This window comes from Armigeres subalbatus, unplaced genomic scaffold, assembly GCF_024139115.2.
Source record: "Armigeres subalbatus isolate Guangzhou_Male unplaced genomic scaffold, GZ_Asu_2 Contig1190, whole genome shotgun sequence".
NCBI classification, from domain to species: domain Eukaryota; kingdom Metazoa; phylum Arthropoda; class Insecta; order Diptera; family Culicidae; genus Armigeres; species Armigeres subalbatus.
In genome coordinates this window covers 113,177-126,287 of record NW_026941946.1, presented here as the reverse complement: position 1 = coordinate 126,287, position 13,111 = coordinate 113,177, and the positions used below count along the sequence as shown (strand labels likewise).

The 13,111-nt window shown below is 38.1% G+C and overlaps 1 pseudogene; it reads left to right on the top strand.

Moving 5' to 3' along the window:
* Positions 1 to 13,111, top strand: part of LOC134202362 (axotactin-like) — a 218,256-nt pseudogene that overhangs the window by 113,516 nt on the left and 91,629 nt on the right.

Sequence of the window (13,111 nt, the reverse complement as noted above, 5' to 3'; positions counted from 1 at the left end):
GGAATTCTCCGGGAGGTCCTCTGATGATGATGATGGTCCAGCTACAAACCCCAACAAAGGTTTCAGCTAGACGAGATTTGTCTATAAGATGAATTCTCTTGTTTCCGAGAATGCTTCTGGTAGTTTTCCCGGGGTTCCTTTGAAAATTCTCCCGGGAGTTTCTTCAGAAATTCTTCCAGAAATACCTTCGAGAGTTCCTCCGGGAATTCCACCAGCAATTCATCCGGGAGTTTCTCCGGAAATTCCTCCGGGAGTTTCACCAGGAACTATTCCAGGAAATTATTCAGGCTTTTTTTCAGGAAATCATTTAGGCTTTCTTCAGAAATTAAGCTGGAAATTCCTCCAGAAGTTCTTCCGATAGTTTCTCTGGGAGCTCATCCGGGAGGTCCTCTAGGAATTCTTCTAGGAGTTTCTCCTGAAATTCCTCCGGGAGTTCTTACGGGAGCTCCTCCGGCAGTTCCTTCGGGAATTCCTCCGGGAGATCCACCAGCAGTTTCTACGAGAATCCCTCCGGGAGTTTCACCGGGTGTTTCTCTGAAAAGGAACTCCCAGAGTAATTTCCGGAGGAACTCCCGGGGGATTTTCTATAGGAATTTCCGGAGAAATTATCAGAGGAATTCTCAGAGGAACTGCCGGTGGAACTTCTGGAGGATTTTATTGAAGAACTACAGGAATAGCTTCCAGAGGAAATCCTGGAAGAACTCTCGTAAGAATTCTAGGATGAACTCCCGAAGGAACTTCCGTAAGAATTCCAGGAGGAACTCCTGGAAGAATTCTTAAAAGAACCTCCTGGAGGAATTCCCGTAAGAACTCCCAGAGAAATTCTCAGAGGAACTTCTGGAGGAATTTATAGATAAATGCCTAAAGAAATGCTAAATGAATTCCTGGAAGAAAGCCTGATTGAATTCCCGAAGGAACTACTGGTGGAACTTCAGAGGAATATCCGGTGAAATACCCTACAGGAAGAGAACTTCCAAAATCCCATTTCCCGTGAAATTCCTGCCAAATATCGTTCAGGAATTCCCTGTAAAGTTCTTGGAGGTATTACCGGAGAATTTCTTGGAAAAACTTCTGGAAGAACTCCCACAAGCACTTCCGGAGGAATTCCCATATGTAAATCCTGAAATAATTCTTAGAGAAGTTCCTAAAGGAATTTCCGAAAAAATATCTGAAGGAATTCCCAGAAAAATACCAGGAGGAATTAATGCAGAAATTCCCAGATGAAATCCTGAAAGCATTCCCAGATGAATTGCTGAAGAAAGTCCCTGCGGATTGTTCCGAAGAAATTTCTAGAAGAACTCTTGGCAGATATCCGAGTAAATTCTGAGTGAAGTCCGTAAGGAATTCTAGTACACTTCCGCGGAAAATCTCCCGGGAAAATTCTTGGAGAAGTACCTGAAGAAACTTCAGAAAAAAATACCTGTAAGAATTTCTGGGGAAATACTTGGACGAATTCCAGGAGAAATTCATGAAGATATTTCTAGAGGATTTCTTGAAGGATATTCTGAAGTAATTGCGAAAAGAATTCCAGATTGGAATACTAGATGATTTCGCTATGGAATGTTTGGAGGTATTCCCAGAAAATTTCCTGGAAGTAATCCCGGAGGAATTAAAGGAAGAGTTCCGAGAGGAATGCCCGGTGAAGTTCTTAGAAGAATTTCCGAAGGAATTTCTTATAGATTTACAAGTGAAATTATGGAGCTAAATCGGAGGATTTCCGTCATAAATTTTTGAAGAAACTTTTGGTAGAATTTTGGGAAGAAATTCCGTATGTATTCTTGACGGAACTCTCGAATGCATGCCTGAAGGAAATGACGGACCGAATAACCGAAGAAATATCTAGAAGTAAATCTTGGAGAGAAGAAAAGAAATCTTCAAGGAATTTCCTCTTGAATTTCCTAAAAAAAATAGTGGGGGTTTCTAGATAAGGAGGAATAACAATTACATGAGAAGGATTTTCGAACGATTTTCAGTGGAATTTGTGGATAACTTTCCGGAGGAATTCAGAAGTTCCCAGGGGAGCTTCTAGAAGGATTTCAAGGAGAATTTTCGAGTCCGAAATGTTTCGAGTTGTTTTGAACTTTCATATATTATGGATCCTGGATGCCCTAATAAGTTTTGGGAATCTTTTGAATTTCAGCCACCTATTTCTGTATATGATTGGATCGTAAAGTGCACATGTTTAAGGGAATTCATTTCAGTACCCAGGCAATCTTTCCACAACTTAGGGGGGGGGGCGACGGCCCCCCCTGCCCCTCCTTGGCTACGCCCATGTCGATGGATATTACAATTTTAATACACTGAAGTCGATTTTTATAGGGCGATTCGGGACGTGCCAAAACCGCGTGAATTCAAAAATCCGCGTTGAAATTGATTTTTTTAGCCATTGATTTTTTCATCCACGCCGGTTCACGCCGCCGCCGATAAAAGCCAACGGCGCGCCGCCGTGACGCCGCCGCCGCCGGGGCAAAAGTGACCACTACGCCGCCGCCGCCGTTTATATGACCGGCGCACAGGTCTAAAATGAGGAGTGAGAAGTGAGTTGTGAGAAGGAAGTAGTAAATGAAGTGAAGACCGAGGAACGATATGCAAGAAACAATATCTTTTCTTTCTTTCTTTTTGACTCTTCCTTCGGAAGTGTCTATAATTTCACTTTGTATGCGTTACGCAGGCGCGTTATGTATTAATCTATCAATAAATCTCTTGAATTACGAAATAAAATGTATAGTATTTGAACAAATTCACTTTAATATTAAAAATATAATTATAACCAATGATATGATATGAAAATATGCTTAATATGCTTATTTGTTTCAAAGAAACAAATGCTTTTATTTGAGGAACATATAGAACCATGCCTACCAAAAAATCTTGTCAGAAAAGCAAAAACGTAAAAATTTAAAGGGATTTCAATTTTTTTTCAGTGGAAGCTAGATAGCAAATGTGAGCATGTTTTGAGGTACTAATATACCAATGGTATGCACGTGTGTTTATGTGTGAAAATTCTGAAATTTACTACCATAAAAATCTTACTCATTTTTAAGGTATTAAACAAGATTAGTTTTACAAAATTATGCATCCATTGTGCGAAATAAATGCTATTGTTGAACGCTATTAAGTTTCGTTCAGATCAATGACTGATTTAGTTAGTTCTGGATTAAATAATATCGAGGTCTCTGGAAATTACGAGTACAATATATGCTACCAGCGTTACGATAGCTACCATATCACAATAGTTATTCAATCCGAAGAGTGCCTTATGAATATGCAGCAAAACGTACAGTACGTTATCATTCGTTGTGTTGTCACTCAACCCATGACATCCGCCTTTGGGTAGGCAATTATTTTGTCACCGTCACGGTGAATCACCGTGGGAAGCTGAGTAGTTTTATCTCGTTTTAAATACTGGAGTCTGGATATATTTCCTTATAACCAAGGCAGGGTCAAAATCTCACTGTGGGTGGATTAATATGGCGCATTCTTCTTCCTTCTTCTGTCTTTCTTCTTTCTGTCTTATATCTCTCCACTCATTTCTCACTACTCAACATCTCGCTTCTCACCCCTTGCTTCTGTTTATCTCACTACTCACATTGTACTTCTCACTTCGCAACTATCAAATTTCACTTCTCACTACTCATTTCTCACCAATCATTTCTCATTTCTTACTTTCCACTACACGCATGTTAATGCATGCATCTCACTACTCAATACTCACTTCTGTTTCCCACTACTCACTTCTCACTACTCTGTAATTTATTCGAACATCGCATTTCTCACTTCTCGGCTCTCGCTGTTCACTATTCACTTCGAACATCTCACTTCACTTAATAAGAAAACAAATTTCAACTGTTTCACCAAACGGCATTCGGCCAAATATAAATGTGTGTGGCTTCGTGATGAGTGCTTCTTTTTGCTCCAGTATGATTCGGTAATGGTTGCAGCGGTTGCGGTTACGGTAGTCGGAGGTGATTGCTGTAGAAAATTCATTCGCAACGATGGCGACGGTAGCGTATCAAGAGAGGGTAACTACTGAGATTTTGAAGTGAAATACCAATGTACTTAAGACACAAGTAAAATTAGAAAATAATATACATTACATACAGCAACGTTCCCTATTCAAAATAGACAAGTAGGAGTTCATAAGCTATATAAAGTTTTATATAAAATGTATCGTTTCTCAAACCCCTTTACGTAATGTACTTTATAGACGACCGTGAAGAACTCTGAGAAGCTCTAGACGCTTATATATTTTGCAAATTCTAAAAAATAGATCACCGAATTTCAAAATATTATAGGATGGATACTGTGAAAACCACATGTACCTCATGTACTTGTTCGTGTACACTAGAGTGACCCAGTCTAGTATGGCGCGCCACAACCGATCAGGCCTATAAATTTCAGAGAATGATTTTCTTACCCAAAGGCAAAATCCTGGGGGGTGCCCCGTAAAATCGGACGACTTTTTGTATCCTGGGCCAGTCTGTACACCGCTGAGTAATTATTGACCATTATCTGAAGCTGGAAGCTCAACTTTCAAAACTTACTTATTTCTTACTTATTATTCTCTAAATATGAAATATTGATTTTTTTTATTGTTCTTGTTAAATGAAGGCTCTCAATAAAGGTTTCGTCAAAGGTGCTGTGGATCCAGGCTACGGCACTAGGAACCACTCAAGAAACAGATTGAGAACCTCTGTCTAGCCAAATGAATCTCACAGTTGAATAGACGCCTGCGAAGTTACAAGCAAGTAGTAATATTAAATAGAATTTTACTATAAACTTATATTACAGCCCGATGAATCGATTCTCTCTCCGATTAAAACCAGTGTCGAAATCATCTATCATGCTGAATGAATAAATATGCCAAATAAGCTGTCCGGCCGAATAAATCAATTATGCTGATAAAACGTCTGTTATTCAACCATTCCAGTTCACTGGCCAGATATGCCAGCTGACTTAATTTACTGGCCTGATTATTTGCCTTGTCATGACTAGTGGAATAAGTGCGATTGATTAAATGGACGGAATTGGTCGAATGAACAAAACTTTTGAAATAGTTAAGAGTTGAGTACGTCTGGCCACGTTTTCCCTCAGATAAGAAGTAACCCAAGCTCCTACGCTGCATCCCTGAATTAAAATGATAAAGTAAAATTATCATCATGATTATCAACTGATCATTATTTTTTTATTCTGCTGGCAGCCTAATATCTGACGAATGACTGTTATCTACGCCAAGACAACAAGTCCCATACCATGACTCTACAATTCCCTGGATAGTCGATAAAATTTCCGTAATTCGAACCAAATCACTTTTGGCATACTTTTGGTATGTTCTGCAGCCGCGCATATTACTGCATACAAAACAATACTGTGCTTTCAATAACATATCTTTTAAATCAACAAACCGTTTACTAAGATGAGCCCGAAGCCTGCAAATATTTTTTATACAGTTTTAGGGGAATTTTACTTTAAAACGACCTGGTACTATATTCTATTGAATTTCAAACTGTATTGTTATAGCTATTGCATATTATTGTTAAAATTTTGCCTTATTAAAGTATATCTTCACAAATATAAAACAATAATCATTCTAAAATGAAATCCTCGCTTTTTGCTTCCAATTTCAGCTCGGTCTCAACCAACCTCAAACTAGTCAATTACCAAAGAATGCACCAAACCCATCATGTCGCTGCCTCAGGTCCTTGCCGAACGTCAGTCATTGCCATCGCAGTTGCCGTCATCAGTATTCTCGCACTTCCGCACACGGCATCGGCCATCCCAACGATCTCCGAATCGCCCAAGGAAGGAATAGTGTATCGTATGAAGTTTTGATTCCCATTCTGGATTCTAGCGCTAGATTGTTTTTTTTTTGCTTTTGAATATCACGTCTCCGGTGAACCGATTCCGATTCTAATCTTTTGATGTTTTCTTCCGACAATGCAGAAAAATGCACCGGTCCGGCGGATCCGGGTCCCTGCCAGGGCGTCCAGAATCGATACCGATTCGATCAGACAGCCAACAATTGCACCCAGTTCACCTGGGGCGGCTGCGGAGGCAATCTGCAGAACAATTTCGAAACGTACGAGGTCTGCATGCAGCAGTGCACTAATGAGACACGTGAGTATCCAGCCACTGTAGTAACTGTCTTTCGTCGGAATACGGCCAATGTGCGGACGACCAATATGCGAACGGTCAACTGGGATGTTTTTCCCGGAAGGAGGCTTTTCAATTCGACTTTTCACCAGGGAGCGTGTGAGTTCCAGGAATGGAACCGGAACCGGTTGCACACAGTGGTTTCAAATCAAATGTCTGTAGGTTTTTTGAAACGAAATTTGTGTCAATTCAGAATCGAAATAAATGATATTAAATTTAAAAATTCAAATTAAAATGAACGTTTTTGATGAACAAAAAAGTCTATAATCAGAAAATTTCCGAAGTGCATTAAAAATCTTTTTATCTGTGAAACCAATTTAAGAATAATTTGTTTCTACTTCTTGAAATCCAAAATGTTCAAATTCGAAATTCAACATACTTTTGCTTTGATTAAGACCAATTTTCAACCACTGTCACAGCCGGAGAATTATTAGCTTTGCGTAACTTCGTAATGCTCTGGCCTCCCGCATCTGTCTTGTTCCGACGAAGCCGACCTGAAAGCACACAACCCTCCTCCGCAACCAAGCACAACTCTCATCAATTTCTAATGCACGCAACAGAAACGCAGCCTCCGGTGCAGCAGCTAACAACGACCGACAGCCCGTCCACAACGGTGCAAACCCAGACGCAGGAAGTACTGTCGCAGCGATACTCATCGAGCAGCACGCTGGCGCCGGTCCCGGACGAACTACGGGGCTCGGAGCTCACGTTCAAGGAGACCGGCTACGAGAAAACGTTCATGTTCGCCAAGAACAACACGTTCATCCAGATGGACGGCGAAACAATACAAACATTTCAATTAAGGTAAATATGGGCGGGTACTGGGTCCGATGGCGTTGGAATTGGGGGAGGTACGAACGGCTTGTAATGGGTTGTTTCCGCAGGAATGGGCATATTCATGCACTGATGGACCGGTAGCAACAACGTCGGCCAACAACGGTGCATAATTTAGATCTCTCCGACCAAGAGCAAGGTTCTTATGGAGTGCTCCCTCGGGATAGGATTTTCAACAATTGAACACTATGTCGATATCGATTTTGACTTTGAATAATCTCTCCACTTATCGTTCAATGTCTTAGAAGGAATAGACCACTGAAAGATTATTTGAGGTTTTCCAAAATCTTTGCTCTTCGTACTTGGTATAATTTCAATAAATTATCAAATAATTCTAATACACATGATTCTGTTTTTACACTCTCGTAATTTTGATCGTGTGACTTCCATTTGCCACTATAACTTTTGCAACATGTTTAAAAAAATCCCAAATAATTCAAAGAAAAATTACATGGTAATTAATATGCATTAAGCATTTAGGATGAGTGCCAAATTGAGAAAATGTAAATCGTGTAAAAAACAGAATCCTGTGTACACTGTGTTCGGAAAATTGTGAGATCCATGTTACCATATTCCTGTTTTTTTTAGCTTTATTTGTGTGTTTTTGCCTTTATTGTACGAACGAACTTTTTATAGAAGGCTCGGAGACTCATAGTGTTAAACATCAATCGAATCAGCTCGACTAGCTGAGCAAATGTCCGTGTGCATGTGTGTGTGCTATTTTCTCGCAACAAGTTGCATTCGAAATATGGTAAAGCTTAGTAGATCACTATTGAATTTAATAACGATCAACCGTTGCGTTTAAAAGTTATTAAGAAAACGGTACATTGACCTTTATAAGCGCCATAGAAGGTTGGTGTCTTGGCTAAATGCGAGAAAAGCAGTATCACTAGGGGAACTGGGGGTAGGACGCCCACGTTAAGGAAAATGCCATTTTTATCAATGAAAACCACCATTTCAGCCAGTTTTCATCAGCGCATACTGAAGAACAGCATATCTGCGACTGACTACCGATAACAGATATCTAATTGTCCATTTTATTGCACAGAAATTTGATTTTTAAAAAGCACCCGAAAAAAATGATTTTGAAACCATGCGGGGTGAGATGCGCCAGTGGATGGGTTAAAACGCGCATGTGCTTATCGTACTGATTTTCATTTTAATTGCCTACATTAAGGCAATTAACCGAATGTTTCAGCTGTTTCGGTCATACAGAAATGAGCATGGGCGTAATGCCCCACACCGACCTCAGAAGTTTGAAGGCCCATAAAATCGTTTTAAAACCATTTTTGACGACGATTTCATGTGGAACATAAAGAACACGAGTAAGCAGCATGGCTCATGGCTCAATTATTAATTTATCAATGTATAACAGCGACAGAAAGACTAAATTCCACCGAGCTAGAATTGCATCAAAACACGCAAAAATCGTTTTTTCGAGTTTTTCATGTATAACTAGAGAAAAATCATGGAATATATGTATCCAATGGCAATATTTTTCATTGCTTTATCGTATAGACTATTGAAAATAATCAAAATGGGGATATTTAACCTTATTCAGGGGTGGCGCGTTTTAACCCCTATGGGCGTGCTACCCCCACTTCCCCTACTCGGTGAATTTAGTTGGGTTTTTATTTTAGATTAAATTCAACACAGCGGTTAACTCTGTGAATGATTCCGAAAAATGCAGCAACGGTCGCTGTGAGAATTGGCAGATTAGGTTCAGTGGAATACGAAGTATTTTATAATGAATTATCTTTGTATATTTATGTATATTTAGTTATGAATTTTCTTTGCTAATTTCAAATATTACCCAAAACAGATACTAGAAAATGATAACCTACAATTAGATACTATACGGGTAAAAATCCGTTCCCGGAAATAAGAAAATAATTAATGATTCCAACGTGTTTTCATGTTATGATTTCATGATTTATTTTCGCGTAACGCAACTAATGCGTTACGGTTTGGTTGTTGCGAAAAAATAAAAAACTTCAACAGGTGATTTGAACCTTCACGGGGAAAAATCCGGTGCCATATTAGCATTAGCATTAGCATTAGCATTGAGCAATTCGCACAAATTCGTAGGTGGTACAAGCCAAGACTATTGTATGAGAGTAGCATCACTTTCATCCGTTACCACAGATATTAATTTGGGACTAATCACTATCTCTTAGATGGAAGCAATGCACTCTCCAATAGTCGAGATCTGTCCTGGCCACGTCCTTGCGAATGCTGAGGAAGGGAAGGATGGTTAGTAGGACACCTACTTAAGAAAGATGCAGAGAACTCTACGACCTCTCATAGGTGCCACGGGAGGTTTTGGGATTGTGTGGAAGGTTATAACAGTAGGAATCGTTTTGGTAGAACGTGAAACACAGAAAGAACTAAGATAGAAATACAAAGTAGGAAAGGGACGAGCCTGGAATTGAACCCACGACCTCCTGCCTATAAGGCAGAAGCGGTAGCCACTAGACCACCGAGCTCGTCTAGGGGAAAAATCCGGTGCCATATTCATGACTAAAAAGTCATGAAATCATAAAACTAGTTGCTTCATGATATCATGAACACAGTTACTAAAATCATGACCTAAATAATCTAAACCAAAGTCATGATCTGCACTGGCGTTATCAAAAAAACATTTCGCATTTTCATAAACAAAGAACCATGATTCTGAGTCATGAAATCATGACGCTGAGTCATGAAAATTGACGCTGTGTCGTGGAAACATGACTCAAGGTCATGAAATCATGACCTGAATATCTGAATTCGGGATTCTTCACGTAACGCGAACCTGTCAGATTTTTTTCATTTCTGTCAAGTCGTTTCTTGTTTTCGGTGGTATTTTTACAACAAATTTCAGAATATTCTGTTCTTGTGATAAAAACGTCGGTTTTTTTTTTCGAATAAGTAGTGTGCCGCACGCGAGTGCTGTTTAAAATTATTCTTTGCCTATATGTCTGTTGTTCTTTTACATTCTAACCTGCAGTTTACGATAAAAAAAGAAATCGCCTTTAACCCGTCGTTTTCGGCTAGATGCGTTCTGTGTATCGCGGACGAAGGCGTACTGGAAAAGTGTTTTGCCATTTTGAAAAAGTTACTTATAGAGCACTTTAGAGCTTTAAGAGTACTTCCGCAAAATTTTGCTGAAGTCGGAAGGTATTATGTTTGTGTTTGTATGCAAAACAGTTTGGCCGGCCGGATTCGGTGAGTTTGATCGAGAATGTTTGTGTGGAATTACATGAGGGTTTGAAATATTGATACTGCCGGCTAATCTACCAGGAAACAGATTTTCGTATTGTAATATATTCAGTGTTTTCTAGGGGAACAGAAGCTTATTGAGCTGACTTTTTGACGGAGTCCAAAGTGGGAATATCAACAATACGTTTTCGCTGGTATACTTCGGCAGTCAGCAGTCAGCACTATTAATGGATTCGAAGGATTAACTGTTCGAATTTATGTATGTACTTATAAGTTATGCATAATTGTTGATTCTAATAATAATTTGTAGACAAATAGCTAAAAACAAAATAAATCAAATCCGTCAAAACAATCGGGATCATAAATGACAGTTATCAGTTTCATAAGCTATGATTCTGTTTTCATGACTATAGTTCATGGTTCCGGAGCACATGCTTCATGATATCATGACTCATTTTGCCACTTTCCGTCATCTAATTTCGAAAACGTAACGCCAGGGTTACGTTTCGGCAAAATTAGTCATGATTTCATGACCTTTTTTCACGGTGTATTTTCATAACATGAAAATACACATTTTTCCCGAAATCATGACTCATTTTGCCACTTTTTGGTTCCTGTTTTTTACCCGTGTTGAATGAGAATCCGGCTACTACGGCTACTACTACCTCTGACGCAGTGTTGGTAAAAACTCAAAATCTCAAAACTCATGGATGATTCAAATCAAGCGTGAGTTGAAACGCACCCAACTCAGCACCTAAAAACTCATGGATGAGTTGAATCATTGTAGGTTTTCTTTTGTTCTCCTTCGTTAAAAACAGTGAATTGACGTTTGTCGTATAAAATATTAGACACTCTTTTATGTATAAGCAATAAATTGCCCCCAAATTGATTTCAAATGCGTTTTTAAATTAAAATGATTTTTTAGCAAATGAGTGAAATGATGCGTTTTAGCATGAAAAATTCAAGCGTGATGCATTCCTTTAAAATCGCAGACGATTTCATTCGCACGGGAGCGCTCGTTGATTGAGATTTATGAGTGATTTTACCAACACTGCCTCTGAGCCATTCTTACTTCTTGGGAATAGAGTGTTCGAAGAATTACCGATTTAAAAATTTTGTCGATTGATGTGGATTGAATAATGTTCCTAAAATCATGAATTTTATTTCCGTGTACCGTCCTGTTCTATCTTTTTGGCATGCAGCATCGTCTTAATAAATCTTCTTCTGTGATTCAGTAAGCGACTCATGCTAGGAATCTAGTCTAAGTGATAATTGAACCTCAATTTAATTTATTATATTTCACTGATTCGTCGGTTGAGTGAAAAAAAAAGAAGCGTCGAAAAAAGAGGACATTCCTAGCTTGCAAGAGAGGGTAAAGAAAAGTAGTTGTGAGTTAAAAATTCCACTAATGTATAATCAATGTACTTTTGAAGAATCAACTGTTTATAGTCATTTCAACTCAAAATAACTAAGCAGTCTTTGAGAATGTAAACATAATTTAAATTTGTTTCGAAACATAGAACAAATAACAATCTTGTTTCAATCCTCAAAGTCTTCGTAGCTGCGTTACGTTGAAATGATTAATTATCCAAAGGCAGCAAAATAAAATTTCCATAAAGAATCAGAATCAGTTTTCCATAAAAAAAATAGGAAATTGCCAATAAAGAAATCAAGATAAAAGTAACAAATAAATATAGAGTTTCCACAAATAATGCAAAATTTCCATAAACAATTAAGAATTTTCCACAAAACAAATATAAATAAGCACTTTTAAAAGCAAAAATTGCAATTATAAAAGAAGAATTTTCCATAAAAAAATGTCCCATTGAAAAAAAAAACACAAAATTTCCATAAATAAGTAAATATTAGCAATAAACAATTACAAAATTTTACACTAAATAAACATTTTTTTCATTAAACATTAAAAACTTTTCTCAAAATAAGCAATAAAGAGCAATAAAAAAATAATAAAATAACCATAAAAATAAAAAAATCCACAAAATTGATTAAATTCTCCATGAGCATTAAACGCTTTTAACCCTTTCAGGCCCTCGAGATCATATATGACCCTGACCCCAACAGAAAAATGGCTGTATTAAATCGCACGATGGATAAAATTGAACACTGTCTTCAGCAAAATGGCTTGCAATTAACTCCTTTATCAGGGAAAAATACCAGGCATGAATATCAGGTATATTGGCAGTAGATTGTACTGGTTAAAAATAAGATTTTAGTTCAAATGTGTCCGTAGAGTTACCGTGATATACTTACGATAAACTATTTTTAATCTTCCTTGGACGTCCTAGACCAGCGGTTCTCAACCTGGGGTCCATGTACCCCTGGGGGTACCTTCGCCGGGCCCAGGGGGTACCTCGGACAAAAAATCATAATGGCGGATTTTATGCAATTTTAATCAAAATTTATTGATTAAGTTCTGATACATGTAATATATTTTCTGATCAGGAAATCAATTTTTCTTGGATGTGCTTGCGAAACAAGCGACAAAATAGAATCAACAACAAAGCTTTGTTTTTGTCGGAGAAAATAATGACAAAGATCCGAAATTTTTTGTCAGAAACAAAAAAGAAGACAATTTTGTTGCTAATTTTTCTTACCGTTATTTTGCATTATGTTTACAGCAAATATCGATTTTATGCTATCGTAGTTTCTGCTATTATGGAAATATTCGAGAATCTAACTCTGATTACGGAAATAGCATCTTATTTTCGGAAATATCAGAACATGCAATGGAAATGATTCTTGTCATATTGTGTTGGGGTTCTGATAAAGGCTTGTTGCGAAGTGCGTTTGTCAGTAACAAACCCTGTTGATGACAAAGAGTTTATTGTTAGGCGTTGCTCGAATATTGATTCCCTGGATCTGATATATGTAAAGAACAGAACGATGAATGAACAAATTTTTA